Source organism: Mustela nigripes, chromosome 1 (genome assembly GCF_022355385.1).
Source record: "Mustela nigripes isolate SB6536 chromosome 1, MUSNIG.SB6536, whole genome shotgun sequence".
Lineage (NCBI taxonomy): Eukaryota > Metazoa > Chordata > Mammalia > Carnivora > Mustelidae > Mustela > Mustela nigripes.
Window position 1 is genome coordinate 270,257,449 of NC_081557.1, and position 13,158 is coordinate 270,270,606.

At 45.2% G+C, this 13,158-nt stretch overlaps 1 long non-coding RNA gene across 1 annotated transcript; it reads right to left on the minus strand.

Annotated features, from left to right (window-relative positions):
• Positions 1 to 595: 595 nt before the first annotated feature.
• On the minus strand, positions 596 to 4,852 carry LOC132007903 (uncharacterized). Its single transcript, XR_009401463.1, has 3 exons — positions 3,063 to 4,852; positions 2,776 to 2,943; positions 596 to 1,524 (listed from the first exon to the last, which is right to left on the minus strand). It is a non-coding gene; the product is annotated as an uncharacterized LOC132007903 (long non-coding RNA).
• Positions 4,853 to 13,158: the final 8,306 nt, after the last annotated feature.

The following is a 13,158-nucleotide window of genomic DNA, read 5'->3' on the forward strand; positions in this document are numbered from 1 at the left end:
AATATTAGCAACGGGAACTTACTACGTAGGGAGCTTGTCCTGAAAGGCAGTGAGATGAACGGATCTCCGCATCTCAGGAGCTTATAAAGAGGCCCTCAGTGGACTCGGTCAAGCATACTGTGCAGGAGTTCTCAACATCACCTCACCACCTCCAGGCTATGTCCTTGGAGCAGCCTCTAGGAGTGGGAAAAGGCAAGTGAAACCCACATTCCAAGGACAGGGGAGTGGGTAGGGAGCCTTGAGTGTCCAGCTGTTGGAGGCCACATCTTTTTGATGACGTCACCCATCATCTGGGGAACGCTCACCCTTCCTGCGTCCATCATAGTGTCTCAGCCTCTCTCTGGAACGGAGTCTGAGAGCAGTCAGACTGGAGTCACCTGGTGAGCTCTACGGAGGTAATCCGCCTGCCGGATCCTTGCTAGCCTCCAAAAGGAAGGTGACCTTGCTGTCAAAAATCCACTCTTTGCTGGTAGTTTCCTTGTCCTGCCCCCTTCTGCCTAAAAAGGTCTTTCGTTTTGTACAGCTCTTTGGAGCTCCTTTCTATCTGCTAGATGGGATTCTGATCCATGAATTGTTGAATAAATCCAACAAGATCTTTAAAATTTACTCAATTAAATTTTATTTTTTATCTCGGGGTTTCAATATTTGCCCCCCAAACTGGAAACCACAGCTCATTTTACTTCATTTGCCAAAAATGCCTGGGCTGGTCTCTACTTCTTACTAGAGCCCAGTCCTGGGAGCTATTTTTATCAAGCAAAGCTCCTATTCACAAAGGAAAGGAAAATTTAAAAAAAAAAAGAAATGGGTAGAATAATTTCTTGGAAAGGAATTATGAAATAGTGAAACATGCTTTTTAAACAGAGGTGATTTTAAGATCACATACAACTTATTTGAAAACAATACTAATGTTTATTATCATGTGGTTAAGGACAGGTTATAAGGACATTTAAACAACAGAGTGCTTAATCTTGAACTGGCTTGAGATAAAAAGTAAATAAGAATTAATGGGTGTCAAACAGCCTTATTAGGAAAAGGCAAGAAATGTGCGTCCGCGTTTCGGACAGATTTTGCTTCTTAACTATTCTAATAAACTGGCATTCGTTGGGAAATTATAATTAAAAATGAAATGTGTTTGTAACTCAGAAAACCTGTCTACAAAGAAGAGAAAGAAAATCATCTTTTTACTGAAGAAGCATTAGGCCAGAACATGATATGCATCTCGGGCCATCTGCTAACAACAGCAAAGACAGAAGGGAAGCTTCCTCTCTCGCAGCTCAGTGGCTGCACCCCTGACATTCGGTGGGTTTTGCAATTTGAAGTCAGATGGTAGTTGAAGTTAGGTCCGTCCTGTCCCAGGGAACTGGGAGGTAGGGCGCGATCTTCCCTGATGATTACGTTTCAGAGAGATGGCTCCTGGTCCGAGGTCCTCCAGGGAAACATTCCTGAGTTGTGAGGCCGGCAACAGGCTTATTTAGCCACTAAAAATATTTACATCTTTTGCTTGATAAAACAGAGAAAGAAATTCTGAAAGAAAAGGGAAAGGAAGGTCTCTTCCCTTGTTTCCGAAAGGCAGAATTAAACCCTTCTCTGCCCTTACACACACCGTGGGTGACTTCTCAATTCACTTACTGTGTGAGCCTCAGAGAACCAGGAGGCCAAAGCAATTCAGCGAATGTCAACTACGCAGTTTTTCCTTTTTGGCAAAGCAGCAGAAGCATATTTTTTCTGAATGCCTAGACTGAGGATTTTTTAGCTACGGCACTGTTAACATTTTGGGGCCAGATGATTCTGTGTGGTTGGGACAGTCCTGTGCATTGTAGGGCGTTAAGTTCCACTCCTGGCCTCTTTACCCACTAGATGCCAGTAGAATAAGCCCCTCCCAATCTGTTGAGTAAGGAAAGGGTTAAGGTATAGGCAGGGAGAGATAGGAGGCTAGGCTAGGCTCGTGCAGGGGCTACGTGACCAGGCTCACGGAAATCCCACAGGTGGAGAGATGCTGAGGCGTACAAAACCAGAGATAAGAGAACACAATGAGACTAAGAAGACTGCCGCGTTTGTCTTCCATGTCGGAGAGGAGACACCACCGTGACACTTCGAGCTGGGCCATTGGAACTTACCCAACGTCAAAGATAAATGAACATGGTGCTCTCAGTGGTGGAGGGGTCAAGGAGATTGAAGTTCCCTGGTCAGTGCTCAATAAAAGATGCCACCCACAGCCTTCAGCGGCAACCACCCGGGACCCCTCTCCCTCTAGAGAGCTGTCTTCTTTCCTTTCTGTTCTCACCGTCACTTAGTAAACTTTCACTTCAAACTTTCACTTCGCTTCACCCTTGTGTGTCCTCGAGATTCATTCTTTGACTCCGTAACCTTGTAACACTGTGGCCACAAAATGTCTTCATTCTTTGACGCCGTAACCTTGTAACACTGTGGCCGCAAAATGTCTTCAGTCATAATCAAACGTCCGCAGGGAGTGAGGGTGGGGATCGCCCTCCGTTGAAAACCACTGGCTTCGACAAATGATCTAGACACACAGCTCTTGGGGTGCCTGTGTGGCTCAGGCGGTAAAGCATCCTACTCTTGGTTTTGGCTCAGGTCATGATCTCGGGGTGGTGAGATCAAGCCCCCTGTGGGCTCAGCACCCAGCGGGGAGTCTGCTTAACGTTCTCTCTCTCCCTCTCCCCCTGCTCCTGTCTCCCACCCCGCACCCTGTGTGGTGCAGGCACACACATTCTCTCTCTAGAAATAAAAGAACAAATGACCTCTCCCCCTACCAACCCCACAAAGCAGGGGTGCCTGCGGTGCTCCGTGGATTAAGCCTCTTGCCTTGGGCTCAGGTCATGATGCCAGGATCCTGGGATCGGGCCTCACGTTGGGCTCCCAGCTCAGCGGGAAGCCTGCTTCTCCCCCTGCCTTCTGTTCACCCTGGTTATGCTCTCTTTCTCTCTGTCAAGTATATAAATAGAAATCTTAAAAACAGCAAATATGACAACAAAACTACAACCCCACCAGGTAGTTGAGCCTCCCCGGGGCGGGGATTCCAACATGTCTTCAGCTCTCCCTACCTGAGCCACACCATCTGAGGCGCTCTGTGTAGCGTCTGGTTGTGCGCCGTCTGAGCATGGCTATTCCAGAGGAATCCACGGCCAGGCCCCTGCGGAGGACACCCCTGTTTGCACCAGCAGCAGCCGCCCACACCTCCCCGTGTTCCACCCGACAATACCTTAGTCGTCTTTCTCAGTCCTTACGACGCAGGAAGTGGGGACCAGCAGCCGGACGGAGAGGGAGAAGCAGGGTCACCGTGGAGCAGTTGAGCCCGACATAAGGCTGGATCCCAGGCACCCAAGATCATGACCCGAGCTGGAGGAGGATGCTTAACCCACTGAGCCACCCAGGCACCCCCTCTTCTTCTTTTTCTTTCTTTCTTTTCTTTTTAGGATTTTATTGATTTATTAGAAAGAGTGTGGATTGAGGGGGGGAGAAGCAGGCTGAGCAGGGGCCTGACACGGGGCTCGATCCCAGGACCCCAGGATCATGACCTGAGCTGAAGGCAGACTCCTAACTCACTGAGCCACCCAGGCGCCCCTTAACATCCCCTTCTAATCTCCCCCAGACTGGGCTCTACCTTCCTTCTGAAGCTCCTCTCCTCATCACGTTTGCTGTGGGTTATTTATGAGAAAGCCTTCTCTGGCACTAAGCTACATGTTTCTTAAGGTCCAGATCCTGTCAGATTCATCTCTCTCTCTCTTTTTTTTAAGATTTTATTTATTTATTTGACAGAGAGAGATGGAGAGAGAGCAAAAGCAGGGGGAGTGGCAGGCAGAGGGAGAGGGAGAAGCAGACTCCCCACCGAGCAAGGAGCCGGAAGTAGGGCTGGATCCCAGGACCCCAGGATCAGGAGCTGAGCCGAAGACAGTCAGTCACTTAACCAACTGAGTCACCACAGCGTCCCCACATTCATCTTTATATCCTCTGCAGCACACACCAGACCCTCGGAAGTGTGGGTTACACGAAGGAACTTCAACAGGTACCAAACTCCGTGATCTGCACGTGTCTTAAACTGATATCCCGGTGTCTGAAGTAAGATTAGGGAGAGTTTTAGCAGTGTTCAGATTCTGGGAGCTGGGAGCGTTTGTTTCCCCTCAACTGTCTGGACTCCATCTTTCCTTTGTCATAGCTGGGGACACGTGCCCGGGCTAAACAGCTCGATTGTCCCTCTCTTTACCGGCCAGTCTATGCTTCCTGAGTTCCTGCTGTCTTCAAAACACCAACGGGTTCCCTGTTCCTGCAGAGTCTAAGCATGGCAGGCGTTGGAGGCCCTGATGGTGCTGAGCAGGACCACGCCGTGGCTGTCTGTTTATCAGAGAAGGTGCAGTTTGGAAACCAGAGCCCATCCTAGACAATTCAGTTGACGGAATATGATTCAGGCAACTGCTTACAAAGTGTTGGAAGAGTTGAAGAGTCAAAGAAAGGACAGGGGAGGGAAGAGGGAGAAGCAAGCGTATATTAGCAAGAGCAGAAAGCTGCCGTTAGGGAGAAGAGGGTATTGGGAGGCCGGGAGCCAGAGCCACCACCATCTGCAGGAACCATAGAGGCCAAGGGCAGGCCACCTCAAGGTGGGCCACTTTAGCATAAAGCTTGTTTTTAGTTAAAACAATCGAGAGCCAGCCGATTCAGGAAAAGCTCTTTACCTTCCCCCACAACTGCTTACAAAGAATTTAGATAGAGGACCTGCTCCAGGTAGAGAACTATCACTGTAGACAATTACCTACCTACACTCCAAACTACACACGGTAGACAGGGAGAACCTAGCAAGGCCTGTTTGACCCAAGTCCTCTGTGTCCTGTTGTTTCTGAGTGGTTCGGCAAACATTTGCTTACCATTGACATTTTCCATTTTCCCAGAAGATTGCATTCCTCCTCTTTGAAGACGCAGACTCCTGCTCCCTTCTGCTTAGTTCAGAATGACATATATGTTTCCTTTTGACTGTCTTCGGGATTTCCATGTCTATGTGGATTCTCCGTAGATATGTTATTAAATGTGATTTTTCTCCTGTTAATATGTTTCAGGTCTCTTTGACTCTTAGTTTGGTCCCCATTCATGGTCAGGAGTCCTTGAATGGGACAGGAGTCCTTGCCCTCTGACAGAACCACCCACACTGGAAGCTCCCAGAGGAGCTGGGGCCGAGGAGGGGCTGCCAGCCAGAAGCTGGAATCTCAAGGGAGCCATGGTCAGACAGGCTGCCCAATTCCCTACCAGTGTCTCTCATGGGAGAAACTGGAGAACAAAAACTTTCTTCTACCCTCTCAGGTTCACTAAGCGGGGGGCCTGCGAATTTAACCGACAAAAGGCAGATTAACAAGAGAAAAGGCAGAGTTAGTTTGTGTGGACCATCAGTTTTACAAACCAGAACACTGATGCATAACTCTGAGGGGAGATAAGAATTTGGCAATTTATATGCCTAAATTAGTAAGGGAAAGAGAAGCTGGAGAAAAGTCTTCTATTGGGAGAACGAACAGTTTCTCTAAGAAAGATGGATGGGTTTTAGGAGAACAAATAGGAGATAAGAAAATGTGTGGTGATGTCTGTCTGTACAGGTGCAGGTCAGCTTTCCACTACGACATCGCCCCAGGGAGGGGAAATATGGTAGGTGGGTTACTCTTGGTCTCTGTCCTGGGAACAAACCCACCCCCAGAGGGAACTTATGGAAATTAAATTTCTCAGAATTTACTCCTTTGAGTCAGGAAAGGGAAGTTCTAAGAGAGCTTCTTGCTGTTTCTGTTGAATCCAGTATCTTCAAGTTAAGATAATCTTCATGATCTGGGTGGATCCTCAGGGGGTTCAGGACACGCTATCCCCAAATACGGCACCGTAGCATGCTGAATATTTTAAGCTGAAGGAGTTTCAGAAAATAGAAGTTGGAAGGTCACAGTGACCTTCCTTCTGCCATTCTTCCAAAATAGGTAATAAAACCCCCACGTGAGAAGTGTTTTCCCTGCTCCCCAGGAAAGGAATATCCTTATCTCCAAAGACAAAGGGACATGGAGAAGCATCTGAACAAACAGGTCTTATCAAGCTTCCTACACTAGGCTTACCGCATAGTCTCTCACCTGTTCTATTTCTACACAACTGCCCACTCCTCATTCAACCGAAAATAAAAATACTGAGATTTAACTGTTTCTTTGGGCATGATGTAAAACCTATATTAAATAAATCTGTGTGCTTTTCTCCTGTTATTCTGTCCCTGTTGGCTTAATTTTCAGACCCAGCCCAGAACCCTGGATGGTTGAGGAAAACTTCTTCCTTCCCTAGGGTCCCCACAGGTTTAACCCAACTGAGGGCCAGTTAGGGAAGAGAGCCTGGGAAATGGAAGTGTTCAGCCTCCAGGCCCTGAAATTCGGAGAAAAAGGAAGCAAGGAATGGTTCTTTCAGCAAACGACTGACCCATCTCTTTTTCTGTGGTCAGCTGTGATCTAGTTTTACCGTTTGCCTCTCCTCCAGTCCTCCGTTGTGAAGGAAACATGCCCAGACAGCAAGCCCAGGGGTTCACTTCTGGGTCTACTCAAATTGCTACCTTAGTGGTACTGCCTAAATAGCCCTCAGAGCTTTGCATCTGAGAGACCTCCACCATGCCCCCAGCAGTCCTATACATGAAAGCTTCCAATTTATGTAGGTTTATAAGCAGCAGCAAACTGTCCAAATAAAACACCCGAGTAACACTGGGAAACCTCTTAATTCACAATGTAGATGTGACAAGTCTTCCCAGAGATACGGAATAAGCCATTGCACCTAGGGAACAACTGACCGGAATTCTAGCAGAGACCAGCCAGGGCACCTGTTTCGAGGGTGAGAGTCAACCTTGTCTTTCTCCAGAGATCACTGAAGTTCTTGATGGAAGAGCAGAAGTCTGGGATTCTTTGGTCTTAGCCTGCTTAGTGGCTTGTATCAGACGTAGGAATCCAATCAGCCACTATTTATGAATGAAATCACAAGCTGCTATAAATCAGAAACATCCAAATAAATAAATAAATAAATAAATAACAACATCCTAGTTACGCATTTGGAATAAATAGTGGGAAAGACTCCTTCTCATTGCCAAACTGACAAGAAAGAGGTTTTGCAGCATCTGCTAGAATCTGCTCATTTGGCAGGAAAAGGTAACGAAGTACGCACTGTCCTCAGTAATAGGACAGATGCAGCAGCTGCCAAGCTTGTGCCTCTTGTTCTTCTCCTAGTTAGGGAGGCATCACAGCATTCTTACCTTTTCTCTGTGGGGATGTGGACTCATGTTCTCTGTGCTTCTCTCAAGGACTTTCAGCTTCTGCAAGAACACATGTTCCTCCAGCCCAACATCTTGGCACAGGTGAGTCTTTCTGGGAGCAGGGTCATTAGTGATGGTGGCATCTGGCATAACTCTAGGAAGCTGGGGCACAGGGGAAGTCAACTGTTACCGACAGCTGTGAGAGGCTCGTTTCTCTGCATTTTAGTTTCCCCAGCAGAGTGGCACAGACACCTTCATTAACATTTAATTTTGATTTAGTATGTCTGTGCTGGCTGGAAAGAATAAAGTAGCCTGTTGCCTATAAAAGTTCAAGTCCCTTTGAGGTTATTCTGAACTGCACCTGGTCGGGCCCAAGCGAGGGGTAGAGGAAGCTGTTCAAGGTCATTTCACCTTCTTCCTGCTACAGGAGTCTTGAAAGATGAACTGAAAAGCTATGTGAAGAGTTGGGATTACTTACACAAACCCCTCTTCCTACACCCTTGTGATCATGCTGAGAATAAGAACCAAGAACTAAGGTTGTATAATACAGATAGAAGGAAAACAGATATCAGTCCTGGTAATGGAGTTTTTTAAGTCCACAACATGATGTGTTTTGAACAAAACTAAAGAGTGAAGAAGGTCCTTTCTTTGACTAAATTTTTTTTTTTTTAAACCACACTTTAGATAGTCTCCTCAGCGCATTCTTTTGGACCAGGCCTCATCTTGGAACTATAAAATCTGCAGACTCTCAGCATGAATGATTTCATCCATTCTGTAGCCCCGGAAGGCCTTGCTAAAAGACCTGAGCAAACACTAACATGATTTCTAATTGCTCAAGGTTGCACCCCTAGGATGGCCCCAAATCTCTCTAAAGTATCTGAGAAAGTTGCCCATGGAAGTACTATTTGTTCCAGCTAAAACCTGGATAATAATGAGGCCCCAGAAATGGCTCACCCAAAGCCTTCCACAGCTACTTCAGGAACATTGCAGTTGTCCGTCTCATCACCCCAGATTTTTGTTTTTTGTTTTTATTCAGTCGAGTTTACATATACGGTATTATTAGTTTCAGGGGTAGAATTTAGTGAGTCATTGGTTGCGTACAACACCCAGTGCCCATTGCATCACGTGCCCTCCTTACTCCCCAGTTATCCCTTCCCCCCAACCACCTCCCCTCTAACACCCCTCAGTTTGTTTCCTAGAGTTAAGAGTCTCTTACAGTGTGCCTCCCTCTCTGTTTTCATCTTATTTTATTTTTCCTTCCTTTCCCCTGTGTCATCTGTTTTGTTTCTTAAATTCCACGTAAGAGTGAAATCATATGGTATTTGTCTTTCTCTGACTGACTCGTTTTGCTTAGCATAATACTGCCTCAAAATCAAGAATAGGTCAACACCTCAATATATAATAGTGAACTCACAAGTTTCAAAGATAAAGAGAAAATCCTGAAAGCACCTCAGGACAAGAGGTCCTTAACCTACAAGGTTAGACACATAAGTCCTGCAGCAGACCTGTCCACAGGGGCCTGGCAGGCCAGAAAGGACTGGCATGATATAGTCAACATGTTATGGGAAAAATATGCAGCCTTCTACTACCCAGCACTGCCTTCTCAAGAACCTGGAGCCCCTTGTTGAAATGAAGATGTGCAGGGCACCTCCGGCTCCCGGACCTAGGCAATGGGCAGCTTGCTCTAACTCGCACCACTACCTCCTGTCGCAAAGATACTAGAAGTCTGCTTCTCCTCCAGATAAGCACCCATGATTAAACCCAGTCTGCTGGGACTCCCACTTGTTCCCCTCCTTACTCCTTCATTCTGGCTTTAAAACACCCACCCCTCTGCATGGATAGAAGTTGAGCTCTGTTCACACTGGACCGTCTTCCCCACTGCAGTAGTTCTTACTGAATAAAGTCTATCCTTGCCCCTTTAACCAGTGTCTGGATTAGTTTAGTTTAGACAGATCACCATGTTCACAGGGCTGAGGTTATGAACTTGATCTCCACATGGCTCTGTCCGTATGGCCACAATGTGCACACCTCAGGCAGGTGTCATCAGTGCCTCTCAATGATCACGAGGGAAATCAGATTAGAAAGTAGAGGGTAGTCACCATTTGCTGCTTTGTTTGTTTGTTGCTGCTGTTTTGGGTTCTCATTACTGTTTTAAGAGCTCAAATGTCCAGATGGTGTGGGATATAGTCTTCACTTTGTTAACTTCAACTAGAAGACTATCTTCATGTCTGCCCTTCCCAGATGTCCTTCTCCCTTTCTATTTCAGACATTCCCAATTCCTCTGCCCTGTTAGCAGCTAGTTCATGCAGACTTCTTCTACCAGGTCTTTCTCAAAACTCTACCTCCCACTTCTCTCTTTCTAGTGTCGATAAGCCCTTTTGTACCATTTCATCTGTTTCATCAGTGGCTCACGTTCATGTTAACTAGGCAGGAAACAAGAACCAAATATCCCAAATTTGTTTTCCATCAGTATCAAGCATCAGGCTAAATATATCCAAAACCTTCAGTAAAATGCATTTAGCTATTTTCGTGGAGCTTTCAAACAGCTTTGGGAAATTTCAACAAAATGATGTTGAATTCCCTCACCATTTCTAGGATGGGCAATGGGATGTTATCATGATTCTCTAAGTGCTTACACATTTATTCAGAATCAAAGCGGTGTTCCTGCACTTTATACAGAGGAGTCAGGTTACTTCCTGTGCGTCTTCTCTAATTTTGTGTGTGATCAGACAATATTATATTTTATCCAAGGAAAAAAATCATTTAGCAGACAGCATTTTAACAACTAGTTCTTTATCCCTTGTTGTTGGCCCACATTTTCATAGTTTTACACAGACCTCTTCATTATTGTAACACACTCTATGCCCATTTAAGAGAGAAAAAAAAAAAGGTGTGGGAAAATTAAATAGACTAGATGGCTTGTAAAACTCCTCAGAGTTAGGGATTCAAACTTCTAGTGTCTGTGGTAATTGGATTTTTTTGTTGTTGTTGTTCTTTTGTTTTAATCAACCAGAGGTAGGACTTCTATGTTTTACTTAAGCTGTTGTTAACAGGATAAGTAAAAAAAAAAAAAAACAAACCAAAAACTTTTCACTGGAGAAAAGTGCAGTTAATAAAAATGGTAGGCAGGGCACGTGGTTGGTTGAGCATGCGACTCTTGGTTCTTTCCGGCTCTGGTCATGGTCTCAGGGTTGTGGGATAGATCCCTGGGTCAGGGTCTGTGCTCGGCATGGAGTTTGCTTGGGACTCTCTCCCTCTCCCTCTGGCCCTCACCACCACTCTCCCTGTCTCTAAAATAAAAAAATCTTTCAAGAAGTGGCAGGCATTTGTTGCAGTTAATTTCTACAATTTTCAGGAATATAAAACCGTCCTTTCAATGGGCAAAATACATTTAACTTAGAATGTTCATATGTTGTGATCCGCCAGGGGCCCTCTAGAATGGGGTTTTCTAATTGTGTCCTATGCTATTTTCAGATATATTAGTTCCCTGTGGCAGCTATAACAAATCACCAACAAATCACTGGCTTAAAACAACACAATTCTACTATTTTACAATTCTAAAGGTCAGAAGTCTCAAGAGGGTCTCAGGAGGCTAATGGGTATCAGCAGAGCTGAGATCTTTCCTGAGGCTGTAGGAGACAATCTGTTCTCTGCTTTTTCCAGCTTGTAGAGGCTGCCTGCATTCCTTGGCTTGAGGCCCCCGTCCACCCTCAAAGCCAGTAATGGTTCCTTGGGTCTCTTACATCACATCATCTGACTCTGTTTCTCCTGAACTTCTTTCCTTTATAAGGACTTTTGTGATTAGGTGGGGCCACTAGATAATTCAGGATAACCTCTCCATCCCCAGTTAAGTCTGCCATCTCAATCAACTCCTTCCCAAACATGTGCAGGGAAGGTCATAATGTAAACAAACACAATAATGATAAAAAAAAAAAAACAGTTACCAGCATGATGCAGGCTCTGTTACTTAGTGGGGTGACCCAGGGCAAGGCACACTTGGTTTGTAACATTTAGAGTAAAAAAATAACATATACCTCAGAGGAATTATCTAGATAATACATGGGCAAATGTTTAGTAGTCCTGGCATGTGACAAAACCCTCAATAAATGATAGTTTCTTGTCATCCTTATTACTGTTAAGTTACAAAAGAAAATATATACTTATCAATGTAATTATGATGAGAAATTGTCCAAGAAAACCAAGTATGGCAATGCTTACATTTCCTTGGTGTTTCCCTTGTCATGATGGGATGCAGAGCTCTTTCTGCTTGGGTCTTGAAGCTGTTTAGTGCAGAGTTGCCTGAGGGGAGGTGGCAAGTCCCCCATGGTGCTGAGTCTCTGGTCCTCCTCATTCTCAGGCCAGTTCTATCCCTGCAGTGGCTTGAGAATGTGGTCACTAAGCATTGCTTTTCGTGGAAACTAGATATATGTGGATTTCTGTCACATGTACTGGAAAAACATTTCTTATATATTAAGTTCTTAAGGGTATTTGAGTCTATTTTTATTCTCACCCTGTTCCCATTGACCTTTTCCCTTCTTCAGTAGAGCTGGAACGTTCATACTTCTTTACATTTTAAAATCTGGGGCTAACCTACTGCGTCATTACACTTCACATAGCCTTTTAGTGGAACTGACCTAGAGAAACCTTGATTGAGGGCAGGGGGAGATCGTCCTGGACTGCTGATGGAGCGATTTTGGTTTCTGTAAAGGTAGCTCCCTCTGCCCCCAATCTTGCCATCTCTAATCTTAAATTAAGTTGGTCAACTATACTTCAATTAAAAACAAATAAATAGAAATAAATCAAGGTTATTACTCAGTTTCTTATAAATAGGCTAGCAAAAATTAGCAGTCATCTTTAGGCTTGCTTACTTGGGCGGCCTCATGAAACTGGGGTTTCTAGATTTAAAAAAACGAAGACTGAACTATGAGCCACTGTGAGCACACCTCAGTGGCTGGGCCCGAGCAGCCAGCAGGCTAGCCGTGGCTCTTTCACAACTTTTTTAGCTGTAACAAGTGGTATATGTGCAGGGAAACCCAAGGTCTTACTGAGACATTGGATGCCATGCTCTGACTCGTACAAAGGGCGGGGTGTCAATGAATGAGATGTGGCGCTAGGGCTAGGATCAAGGGACACTGAGGAGAGGATAAAATGGGCGGGTTCTACTAAGACTGGATGAACCTTAACTGCACACACTTTAGTTGGGAGAGCCTTGGTCTGAATTCCTGCTGAGCAACTAACTTGTACGTAACTTTGGGAAAGTTATTTTAATTTGTGTTTCAGTTTACTCATCTGTAAAATGGAAGTAATAATATTATGGGCCTTACATGTCGTCACAAGGATTAAATCAGACACATGAAAGACTTACAACAGTCCCTGACACATAGAAATTACCAGGGAAATGACGGTTATGATAGTCTCGTCTAAAATGTTAAGGCAAAAAGAACTGAGACTGTGGATCTCTTTCCATGTTTCTAGGGGGTGTCTCAGACAGGTGAGTAAATCTTTAAGCCAGTCCAGCCCTCAAAAACACTGCTAGTTATTACTTTTCCTATAATTGACATTTGAGCTATAATCTAAAAAGGGAAGGGGAGAGGCAATATTTAAGTTGTGTTTAAAGAGAATCTTCAAATTGCTGATTTGGGCACTTCTTTGCACAGGTCCCTACTTTGTGTGATAGACTGGGCTAAGTGTCGCGTGGCACCCAAAGATGACAAAAAAGGTCTCTGCCCTCCAGGGGATTTCAAACTAGTGCTATGAAGAAAGACATGGGCCTAATGAAGGGCCCAGAATACTCACAGGAGGGAAGAGCCCACGTATGGGGTGGGGAAGAGCACACACTTGGACAGTTTCATAGAGGAGACCGTACTTTAGAGTTTGTAGCTGACACCGGAAGCACATGG